Genomic DNA, 12488 nt, shown 5'->3' with positions numbered 1-12488 from the left:
ATACTCACACATCACCCATATGGACACACACGCACCCATGGACTAATACAGGACCCATCGACTCACGCGGCACTCATAGGCTCACAAAACAACCACCGCCGCTTGCCACTAAGTGGCAAAGACACCACCACGGCGCTTGTGCCAGGCCAGGTGCACTCCGAGGCCACGTGAAGTGTCGAATGCCCGCTGGCAGGTAACGGAACAGGCCCAGGTGCCATGAGTTGAGTGAGTGAGATGACTGGAAGATGCACCACCACCTGTGCTTCCCACTGTGTCAACTTGCTGCGTTTTAACCGCATGGCGCTCCGCTCGTTGTTGTGAGCGTCGCCCCTCCACCCTCCGTTGTTGCTGGAAGGCGACTGTCTCAAATTGCCCAGGAGCGTCCTTCACGAGCCTCCTCCATAGAGGCCGATATTGACACCGCTGGTACCGGTCATCGGAAATTCTACTCAGTTCCACATCCTCCTGTACCACATCACTCCATCTCTTCTCTAGCCCGTGCCACGCCCGTTTAGCCCCCTCCATCCGGCCAAACAGAAGCTGCTTGGGCATGCGGTGGCTGGGCATGCGAGATACATGACCTCAGCCATGCTCACACGCCAGAAGCCATAATCACACACCACTAGCCATAGACTCGCACAACATCCATCCACTCACACCCATACAAATAATGAGGATCCATTTAAATTCACAAGACCTATAGACACAGTACATACCACCCAGCGCCGCCTGTTGTCCAGCAAAGGCAACTGCGGTGGACGAGCGTACACGTCAGTGAGCATCTACACGGCTGTGTCGGCAGGGCGGATGAACTGGGGCAAGGGTCATGGAAGACCCTATCTGGAAGCCCCTGGAACCCGCTAGTGGGTTCGAGAAGGGAGGCGCGGCCAGGGCGGAGCCAGGCCACGCCGCGTAGCATAAAAGCAGCTGAGAGTGGGAGCTCGTGGCTGCCGGTTCTTGGGAAGTGGACTCGTCTCGTCGTCTTCGCCGCCTTCGTCGCTGCCGTCTTCGCGAGATGTTGCGTGGCCGGATAATTTTTGGCTGTCTCGGTCGGCGCCGTCGGTGTTACACGGTCAGGGCCTGTGTTCAGGGCTGGGCTAGACAACTAAGGGGAGCGCGAGGGCGAACCTGTGAACCTGAAGGTGTTTAATAAAGAAGTGCTCCTGAAAAAGTTTGTCTCCCGCTCAGCTGACACTTCACAGGGACACTTAATGTTAAGCCATTATATAACATAACACCTCTTCCAAGACGTCTGATGAGCGTGCAAGAGTAGGCCAAGTACCCTCCAGAACCCCCTCGAGTGAAAGCCCTTACAGTGATGTGAGCAAGCAATTGTAGGGCTGCACCTTTACCGTTCAATCGACACACGAGGGCAAATTACCACGCTGTGGCTAAGGCCGCAGTGACGTTTGTACGTTTGGGCATGTCAATCAGTGCATTTAGTATGAACATTGCACTGGAAATGATGACCGGTTCCCGACATTTGAAACTGGCAATCGATTGTGAAAACGGTTACCGGTTTAACAGCAGCTCGTGAAAGCCTGCCAGTGCCTGTGTAGTGAGTTCTTAAGGATGATGGAGACGTCGTCGTAGAGGCAACACGGTTTATTATTAAACTAACAGAAAACTCCCTTAACGTCCCCTATCTAGCGAGATACAGCCTCCAGGCTATCTGCCAGCTCAGCTCTTAGTCCTCCGGCTATCGTGGCCCTCGGGGAGGCTCTCTGACCCGACCCAGCCAAGGTACGGGTCCCGACCACTGGTCCCAGCTCGACCCGGCCCAGGGTCCTAGTCTAGCTGGTCTTCAGTCTTCGTAGCACTGCCCCGAGCTGAGCTTGGGGTGCCCCTTTTATACACCTCCAGGGGACCCTCCGCCCCTGGTACCGCCCCCTTTCTGGAACCTTCCAGAAGATCCTGGAAGGGCCCCCTCCCAGCCCCCCCACCTGGGGAAGGGGAGGGAAACCCAGCCTCCCTTGAGACCAGCTCCCTCTCTATCCCCTCGTACTGGCTGGCACACCCTACCGACCTCTGGCTACAACTGCAGGTAAGTGGATACAGGCGAACGGCAGGTAAGTGGATACCAGCGGTATGTGCAAACGCGATCCGACGCGACGCTTGCATTACTTTATTATTTTCATCAGCAGCCGAGATCTATCCGCTGCTGGATGAAGGCATCTCTCTCCAAGGCGGTCGCCGCCTCTCACGGTTCCGCGTTGAGACTCACAATCCACTTCGCACGTGTGCCAACGAGGCTCAATTTCATGACTCCATCTCCGGGCCGGATGTATTTTTTCTCTCGTGAGGCCGTTACGTTGTTCGTTGACCGCCTCTCCACCTGGAGCAGTCAAACAGTGCTCGGGCAAAGCGTCTCCCAGAAGTGGTGGTGGCTTGACGGGCAATAATTCATTTGCCGTTGTGTTCTAGGAAGTGATTCGTGACGCCCACGTACACACCGCAGTCCTCAGACAACTATCATCTCATAACCTCACGGTCTCTCATCAACGTCATCATCAGCCTTGATTCATCCACTGCTGGAGGATAGCACGGGCCCGTCCTCAACTTGCCGATAATCTCACACGATCCTGCGACAAGCGCTGATTGCATCACTCCATCTCGATCTACAGCCGATGTCCTCTCTGGCGCGTTCCATCCTTTGGCTGCCACTCCGTCCATTAGTCTTGCCCACCGGTCAGACGAAGCATATCGTACGGTACAACAATGGAATTTGCAATACTGCCCTCTGCTGTCTCAAGGATTAGACATTCAGCAGCCGATAACACCTGGTAGGCATGGCGGGGCGCCACTCGAAGCAATATCGAGGCTCACATTCTCGCGGAGCTTCCGATATTACGATGAGCAGTGCCGGATGATCCTCGCAGCAAAAGTAGCGACACGTGCTACGGGCCCCGCACTTTCAAGGGACCCGCGCTAAATGCTTTCAAGCTATCAATTCCGGTTCAGTGATTCTGCACTTGCTTTATTACTATAGTACTATAGCGCCTTCAACTTGTATGAACGACTGGGTGTTTAAGGTTAACGATTTGTCGTATTAACTGGTTGTACAGCAATTTAGAAAATACAATTACTTTGCTATGCAAGTAAAAAAAGAGTGTTTAAATATGTGTGTTTATTTATTTATTTACCTAGGGCCCCTTTATAACACATGCTACACAGCCCCGCACTAGCTTAATCCGGCACTGATGATGAGGCTGGGCGCATTGCGGGTGGTCTGGTCACACAGAGGCGGGTGAGCAGAAAGCCCTGGTGCAATAGAGAGAGAGAGGCATGTTGTACTAACATGGGTAACCCTGAGAATGCCTAGTGACGGCGTGGGACAGCAGGGGAGGGATGGTATATCAGGCTAAAGGCAAGGTTCTGGCTCTTTGACTTAAGCAAAATCCGTGCGCGGTGTTTGTTCAGTAATGGGAGCTTGCAATTGGTGACCTGACCGACGCATTATCCGGGAACATTCTCAAGGGCAAGATTATTTACAAAGGCTTGACCCCACGTGAACGTACAACCCCACTCAATTAGCGCGTCCAACATTCTCCGCCTCTGTGTGTCAATGCTTCTGTCTCTCGCAGCGTCTGTGCCTCGCTGTGCGCGTACAAAGGCATTCAATGAGTGGGGGGGTGGAGTGGTGGCGGAGTTGTTAGCGCACTGCGTAGCGAACACGAGGCGACACCTGAGATCGATTCCCGCTCACGACCAATAACAGTGGCGAATATTTGAACCGGATCTTAGCCTCCCCTTAGGTCGACTCAGCCTTAAACGAGTAGCTGGTGTGTAAGTATCACCACTGGGAATACAAAGGCGGCCGGGCGTGGTGCTGGCCAGCCACCCCCTCGTCTACCGTGCTCGCCCGCAAAGGTGCTCACTAAGAAGAGCACTTGCCCCAGCAGCCTGTCAAATGCTATACGGGAACCTTTGTCTTTGTTGCCACTTTACGTGTCCCTTTGCATATCTAACTCTCTCTACGTATCTCTTTGACCCTCAACGAAGACCCCGGTTCAGTGATTAACTGCTCCCAAGCGAGTTCAATAAAGAGCTGGGCTCAACGGAGACGTGGACACGAGAGTGGGACGGGGGGTAACTGTTGCAGGGACACTGGATCGCGAGTGGAGACTTTGGCCAGCAGACACCCAACACCTGCGCTGTCCCACTCCCCACTCGGGACTTCATTTTCCATAGAATGTTGTTCAGGGGGCTTTGCCTCCTAACCTACCCACCCTCCAAAACTCCCGGACTCCGACCCAGTCACAGAGCGCGGAGTAACACATTCCGGAGCGCAGCCTCGGGTAGCTCCGGATAAAATTAACTCCTCCTCCTGCACCCCCCCACCACCACCACCAGCAGCACCGCTCGTTCTCCACTCCCTCTCCTCCGCTGGGCGGCGTGGCCAAGGTTGATCGCGGAAGCAGGAAGAGCGCGCGGAGCGTCGCATGAGCAGCAGCAGCAGCATCTGTGGCAGTAACAGCGGCAGCAGCAAGGCCAGCAGTAGTTGCAGCAGCAGCAGCATCAGCAGCAGCAGAGAGGCGGGCGAGAGAGAGGGAAGGAAGGAGGGTGGAGAGTCGGGAGCTGTCGACGCACGCGGAACCGCGGGAGGCGCCCGGTGAGTGAGAGCGACGCGGACGTGATGGGGCTGTGATGGGGATGTGATGGGACTGTGATGTGATGGGGATGTGATGTGATGGGGCTGTGATGGGGATGTGATGGGGATGTGATGGGACTGTGATGTGATGTGATGGGGCTGTGATGGGGATGTGATGTACTGGGGATGTGATGGGGCTGAGATGGGGCTGTGATGTACCGGGGATGTGATGGGGCTGTGATGTACTGAGGCTGTGATGGGGCTGTGATGGGGATGTGATGGGGATGTGATGGGGATGTGATGGGGCTGTGATGTGATGGGGATGTGATGTACTGAGGATGTGATGGGGCTGAGATGTACTGAGGATGTGATGGGGCTGAGATGTACTGAGGATGTTATGGGGCTGAGATGTACTGAGGATGTGATGGGGCTGTGATGTACTGAGGATGTGATGGGGCTGAGATATACTGATGATGTGATGGGGCTGAGATGTACTGAGGATGTGATGGGGCTGTGATGTACTGGGGATGTGATGGGACTGTGATGGGACTGAGGATGTGATGAGGCTGTGATATACTGAGGATGTGATGGGGCTGTGATGTATTGGGGATGTGATGGGGCTGAGATGTGATGGGGCTGTGATGGGACTGAGATGTGATGGGACTGAGATGTACTGAGGATGTGATGGTGCTGAGATGTACTGGGGATGGGGCTGTGATGGAGCTGAGATGTGATGGTAATGAGAGGTGATGGGTACGGGATGTGATGGGGCTGAGATGTAATTGGGATGGAGATATGATAATGCTGAGATGTGATGGAGATGAATGTTGATGAGAATTGAATGTGATGGGGCTGAGATGTAATGGGGATGTGATCGGGCTGATGTGATGGGCATAAGAGGTGATGGATGGGGACTGGAGCTGATGAGGGTGGGATGTGATGGGGATGGGACTTGATGGGTCTGAAATGTGATGGAGATGAGAGTTGATGGGGATGAGAGATGATGGGCCTGGGATGTGATGGGGATGTGATAGGGCTCATCTGATGGGGTGTGGGATGGGGCTGAGATGTCATGGGCATAAGAGGTGATGGGGACGAGCTGATGGGGGTGGGACTTTATGGAGATGAGGGGTGATGGGGATGAGGGGTGATGGGGCTCGGATGTGATGGCGTTGAGATATGATGTGATGGGGGTGTGGATGGGATGTCATAAGAATGGGATATATGAAGGGGATATGACGTTGTGGAAGGTTATGTAAATGGTAGGTGGTGAGCTTTGGTGGTGCCAGGTGAGCTCCAGAAAGGTCGCCTTTGTGGGCCTCCTCAAACAGCCTCAACAAACACGTTTTGTGTTCTCAGCGACTCAACGTTTCGTATGGGGAGGGGATGCGAGAGGTGGTAATCTTGAGGGGATTGCCTCTGCGTGCCCTCCCTGTGTACGGTGCTTATCTCCAGTTCAGTGTGCCACTTCACGAGCTCCTAATAGCTTCCTCAAATTCGAGAAACACGCCCCCTGCTCTCACGGTCCCGTTTTTCCACTGTACAACCGAGCCGCGCCAGGGGCTGTTCCCAGCCCGCTGGTACAGCGCGGGAGGCTCCAGGTCTGTTTTTGCCACTGCACAGGCGAGATGTTAACTACCTCACCTGGTGCACAGGAGGTTGTGGGTTCGATCGTCGCCCTGATACCTGCTGTATATTTGGAGTTTGCGTGTTCTCGTGGGATTTTCTTCGGGTCCTCTGGTTTTCCCCTTCGCATTTAGAAAGGTGCGTTTAGAGTATTTGGCTGCTGTGAATGTCTTCATTATAAGCCGCTTCGTTGAGCTATCATTTGTAACCAGGTCGCTTCTGAAAAATAGCTACGTAGTTCAGTGTGCCTTACCTGGTAAAATAAATGTATTTATTTATTATGTAACACGCATTCAACAAGTTTCAAAACCATGTAGATGACGTGTTGATGTCCTCGCATTACCCCACCCCTGGCCCTGCTTGGCCCTGAGCCACATTCAGATGTCTTGTCGACTCTTGTGACGGCTCGCGCATCGCGTTCTGGTTCCAGCTCAGCTGGGTACCATGGTGGTGAAATGTTATCTCCCTCGCCTGCTATGCAGGAGGTTGTGAATTCTATCCCAACTGTGACGATGCCTGTTGTATATTTGAAGTATGTGTCTTTTCACTTCCCATAGTCACGTGTATTTTTCTCCGGGTCCTCCGGTTGTTCCCCCTCCACATTTAGAAACATGTATTTTGATTATTTGACTGCAATATATTCCCACATGCAATGAGCCACTCCTTTGAGCTATGATGTGTGGCCAGGTCGCTAAGTGGGCTTTAGCTGATAAAATACAATACTAAAAAATGCTTTCAAAAGTAGCATGGCAAATAACCAGTGGAAAAACCATTCGAGCCATGATAGCCCCATTCTGGTGTGGCTCACATCTGCCAGTGGGGTAATGTCTGCAGTGACAGTAAAAACGTCGTGAACGTGGCAGTGAGATGATGGGCAACTGATACTGCAGTGGTGTGGGCGTGCCCTCACCTGGGCTTACCTGGAAAGCAATTGTCGAGTGTCTGCCGTGTATCAGATGTCCGCCAACGCATACCTGTGCACAGACATCGTGTACGATCCAGAGCTGGTCTATGGGGTGCCGGTACTCAGGGCGGTTAGAGCAGGGGTGAGGAAGCTACGGCCCACGGCTCCGATACCGCCCAAATCCCAGATCCAGGCCATGGCCCACGTACGGCCCGCGATGTCATTTCATGCGGCGCACGGTCACGCAGGGCCTACCGTTTTGAAATGACCAGCCGATTATATTTATCGGTCACCGCCGAGGATCTACGGTCGAGTATATTTGATCTGGCAAGAGGATTGTATTTTCGATTTAAAGCTTTCGTGACTGCAGGGATTCATCTTCTTGGTTCTTTCGGTAAAGTCACGTAGTAGGGAAGTAATAAAATAATAAAAATAAAACATAATAAAATAATTCTCACGACGTTTCGGCCACAACGCAAGCAGCCGTCCTCAGGTGAAGAACATGTCTGTCGATAAGACAGTGACTTTACCGAAAGAACCAAGAGGATTGTGTTTCTAATTGTATCTCTGTCTGGTGACTTGTGTCACTGCAGTGGCCTCTTGTGGTGACAGCAGTGATGGAGGAAGTGTGTGCGTTCATGTGAAGCTTGCTCAAGGTGTCTAAAGTCCTCTTTGGCTCTCAATTCGTTAATGATCTCCCTCCCCTCGTTGTGGCTCACAGTTTCATATGGCAGGTAGAGCTTTGACAACATTTAAAATTAGTGTCACCTTGTAGGAAGTTAACATTGGTCGCACTGCCCCTGCCATGAGAATGTGGAATGTCCACCACTGACTCAGGCTGCCAGTGGAGACGAGTGCCACTGCTATATTAGTCATTCGAGTCGACTGAAATCTTACCGTGACCGAAAAGTGGGCCGTGTGTGATTTATCTCGCTAGTTTGGATCATTGTAATAGTTATTTTGCAATCGTTAACTGCGTAAATGTTAGCCTTTGCTATTTATTACAGAGACACAATCCGTGTCGTGACGACCTGGCCTTGTCGCACCCCGCCGGTGGCTAGAGCGCGTGCGAGATGCACGGCGAGTGCAGGGCGACGGCGCAGCGGAGGAGGGAGGAGGAGGAAGGAGGTGCAGCTCAGAGGTCGCAACCGGGTACCCGATACCTGTACCCTACCCGATACCCGGCTACCCGTACCTGGCCAGGTACGGGTACGGGTACCCGTTTGCGACCCTGGTGCGGCCGGGTACGGGTACGGGTAGGCCGTGAGTCACTGGTGAGTAACCGTTTGTCACTCATTTCGGGTAGGGTACGGGTACGGGTAGGGAACGGGTACCCGTATCCGGCTGGGTACGGGTACGGGTACCCATTTGCGACCCTGGTGTGGCCGGGTACGGGTACGGGTAAGGAATCAAAACCCATTTGCGATCTCTGGTGCAGCTGCACTGGAAAATTAGAGAAGGGTGAGGCTCGTTTCATTCCTTGCACCCAGGGCCCGTGCCAGCCACTGCTGCCAGGTTTAAAACCTCTACTTTGGTAGTTTCCTGGCCTCTCTAAGGTGCAGCCCAGGTCTGGGTGACCTCATAGTGACCATACCCCACGATGCCTCCTTTTGACCATTGTACAGTGTCCCTGTGAGGCCGATTTGCCACTCGTATTGTTGTATGTACTTTACACGTGTGTTCTGCTCACTGCGTATACCTGTTTGCTGAACCGGTACACAGTAGGCATTGTCGCCATCGATGCGTTTACAATGCGAGCTGTACAGTGGTCACCTGTAACTTGTAAACATTGGTTCAGATGGCAGTTTGTAGCAGAGCAGCCACCACCAACTGTATTCACCTTTATTTGGGATCATCGGTACAACACCGCCGAGCACCACCTTTCCCTGTGCCTAGTGGTTATTCCGGCAATGTCTTTGATTATATTATAGGAGCTGTCTGCTGAGAAGGGAGCCTGTCACGAACTAGGCCTACGTAACCCACATCGTTGTCAAACACATGGAGACGCATGACCTGTGAGCTCGCACCGATCTCATCCCCATGAGCGCCTGCCTCCTCCCCGCTGCGTCCGTTTCCCCCGCGGTCCCTTTGACGCCTCGCCGAGTAGGCGAGCGATCGGACTTGGCGATCAATTAGTGGAACGTGGTGCATGAGAGCCGTCGACCCGCACCAGCGATGCGATTAGAGAATCATTCCGTTGTTGTTGGCAGTGGTCCTTGTGCGCGTTCGGACCCGTGTCTCCGCTTGTTTAGTATTCGCCGCCGCCGCTGTGTTGGCACTTTCAAGGTGGACGCACGAAACAATGGCCCGGGGAAGAGCAGCTGTCCGCCGTGGTGCTCACCACCCTCGCAGGAGACGGAGACAGAATTCAGAACGCTGAGCGGCAGTCAGCAGGGACAGATCCCAGTTCTTTTTTTTCAGGTTAAATCACCAGCGGGTGATGGCTGTCGCATAGAAGCGATAATGACTGCCGGGTGGGTCGGAGAAGATGGAATTGAAAGTTAAGAGGTACAAACAAATATAAGCGGCAGGGTAGCACACGGTGGTAATGCTCGTGCCTCGTGGCAACAAATGCCTGGGTGAAATTTCTAGCTCGGGCAGCTTTCTCTGAGAAGTTCTCACGCTATCCTGCATCGGGTTTCTCTTGGCTCTCTGATTTCCTCCCATAACGAGAAGAGCACACACGATGTCACTGGTATTGATCGTACATTGCAATGCTGAACAATTGCTCGCAAATTACTCAGTTGGGGTTACAGATGGCAACATCACCCCTCCTGCGAAAATCTTGGCAGGAGCCTCCTTCAAAAGAGTCTTGAGACTCATTGAGGCTTTTTCTGGGTAAACAAGCGAGAAAAAATATTTAGCTTTTCGGGCCGACATCACCAATCAGAGCAAAAAAATCTCACTGCTGGTTTTGACATTCTCGGTCTTATCAGCAGTCAGGCTTGCTGCATAGATTCTGCTGGATCACCAGATGTTATCGTCAAGAGCACTCCATTTAAACTATGGGACCGCACTTGGCGCAAAAAGCAATACCGCATGCAAACCCATTGTGTGTTTCTGTGAAGCATTATGGATAAAAGAACTCCTTTCAGTGTCTCCACAGTTAAATACACATGGTACTTTAGTCAGTCAGGACAATGAATGGGTTTGCATGGGATGGACAAGACCAATTTTCTGTACTTTGGGGAGACATGGCCTCTATGAGTCTGTGTTTATCTCTATGAGTAACTCTGTACAGACACAGACTGAATTTTCATTTTATACGCAGGCTTTCACGACCAGTATTACGATTCGTAATTAATTTATTTCAGGTTAAATTGTTTCGGGGTGCAATAATGTAAATGCTTTAACTATAACTCTCTACCGAGTTGTTATGTGAGCACATATGGCAATTGATTTTTTCGTGAAAACGCAAGCAAAATCTTTACAATTTGATACTCAATCTTTAGTTGGCATCTTTGGCTGGTTGTGTGTTTTTTATGGGGAGTGGTTCCAGCTGCTCAACAGCTGACAATCCTCCGATTGATGGTTTTGGAGCGATGGGGCTGATCTAAAAAACATTTCTTAATCTCCCCGCACAGATTTCCGTGGTGGTAAAAATGCACCTCTCAGTCAGCCCCAAAACACAACGTGACCATTTTTCAGCTCCTTGCTTCTGAGGCAGTGGGCGGTGGCAGGGTTATGCATTGCTAATGGTGGGCAGGGTATCCAACAGCCATAAGGATCCTGGGTTTCGATTCCCTAGCTGGGTGCCTTTCCGTGTGGAGTGTGTCCGTTACCCCCCCCCCCCCCCCCCCCCCCGTTCTGCTTGGTTTTCCTCCGGGTTCTTTGGTTTTTCCCCATCGCTAAAAAAACAACATACAATGTAGCACTGGTATTGGCCAAACACCCCCATGCTAAAAGATTACCTCCAAATTGCTCAATTGTGAGTGCACATGGCAACGTTGGCCTCCTACTGCGAGGAAATTTGGCCGGACCATCCTGAAAAAGTGAGGTTTTCCTGGGTAAATCAGCAGCACAACAATAATAATCGTACAATAACACTCGGCAGTTAGGGATGTGGGTGGAGTGAGGCGTACCGAGCCCCAATCTCATCCGTTGGGTTCGACAGGAGATCCTGGGCGATTGCGGGGTGCAGGGGTGTGCAGGAGGTGCAACTGCACCAGGGCTGTGGCTGGCCAAGTCGTTTCTTGCCCTGCGCCAGGGCTCGCGCCGCGCCGTGCTGCCGCTTGCAGTGCATCGACCGGCCGTCTCTCAGCCGGTGGTAATGGAGTCGGCATTCATAGAAACAAAAAATCCCTATCCACGTTTTACGACGCGTGGTACACTCGGACAATGAGCACACCGCCGCCCTGCGTTCCAGGTCTTGCGCAATCCTTATTTGCAGAGTTCATCGTTGGAATTTTACGCGGTTGGCCATTCTCTTTTTTTTATAAACATGCGTTGGGGGGGGGAGGGAATTGAAACTAATCTAAAAACATGTTTTTGTTTTACCAGGTAAGGCCCACTGAGCAGCGACCTGGCTGCCACGAATGATGGCTCAACAAAGTGGCTTGTCACGTGGACATTCAGAGCAGCCAAATACTATAAACGCACGTTTCCAAATGTGGAGGGAAAATCCACGCGACCACGCGGAGTGAAAACACACAAACTCGTCGTTCGGGTCGGGATCACGTGAGGGTCGAGATCGAACCCATGGCATCCTACATACCAGGCGATGTAGTTAACATCTCGTCAACCGTGGTGCCCGGGGGGGGGGGGGGGGGGGGGGGAGACAGTGGCTAACCTGTGGGAGGAGGGCAAGGAGTTGTACATGTCAGCTGCAGCAGGGGGAGGCCTCGTGCAGTGAACAAGGTGCGCGTCCTTGGTGAGCACTGGGCCCCGAGGGACGCGGGGGGGGGGGGGGTTAAATGGAATTTTCACGAATGGGTCCCGTGTGCTTTTGAGGTCTCCATCCTTTCCCTTGAGCGTGTATATCCCCGGATGGTCCACAAAGGCTACGACGCCATTTATTATACGAGTCACAGTCTGGGTCTCACCAAAACGACAAAGCCGTTGTGGTATTAGTCGAGGCTTAATCTGTGGCTTTAATTTCGTCATTCTCTTCGTCTGGCCGACTAAAGCAGTCAAAGCTTTAGCCCCTACTCTTAGTTATGAAATGTTGGTGTGAAGGGCATAAAATCCCCCCCCACGCCCCACCGATATTAATCTACTCAGCCAATCGGTGAGCTCCGTAAAAACATTTATAGACACATTGCGCCATTGCCCATGTTTGGCCCTCCTCGGTGCACCGCAGTCTCGTGAGTAACTTTACTAGATTATCCCAGTCTGCATCTTTATTCGGATCCCGTTACTTTCATCTCG

The 12488-nt window shown here is 52.4% G+C and overlaps 1 protein-coding gene across 1 annotated transcript in view; it reads left to right on the top strand.

Annotated features, from left to right (window-relative positions):
• Positions 1-4393: 4393 nt before the first annotated feature.
• LOC133354847 (sphingomyelin phosphodiesterase 5-like) overlaps positions 4394-12488 on the top strand; it is a 36937-nt gene continuing 28842 nt past the window's right edge. The window contains exon 1 of the mRNA XM_061572000.1: positions 4394-4612. The gene's annotated coding sequence lies outside the window, so the exon portion shown is untranslated. The remainder of the gene's footprint in view (positions 4613-12488) is intronic.

Source organism: Lethenteron reissneri, chromosome 49 (assembly GCF_015708825.2).
Source record: "Lethenteron reissneri isolate LAM-NWPU_2019-01 chromosome 49, ASM1570882v1, whole genome shotgun sequence".
Taxonomy (NCBI): domain Eukaryota; kingdom Metazoa; phylum Chordata; class Hyperoartia; order Petromyzontiformes; family Petromyzontidae; genus Lethenteron; species Lethenteron reissneri.
This window is presented reverse-complemented; position numbering and strand designations above follow the sequence as displayed.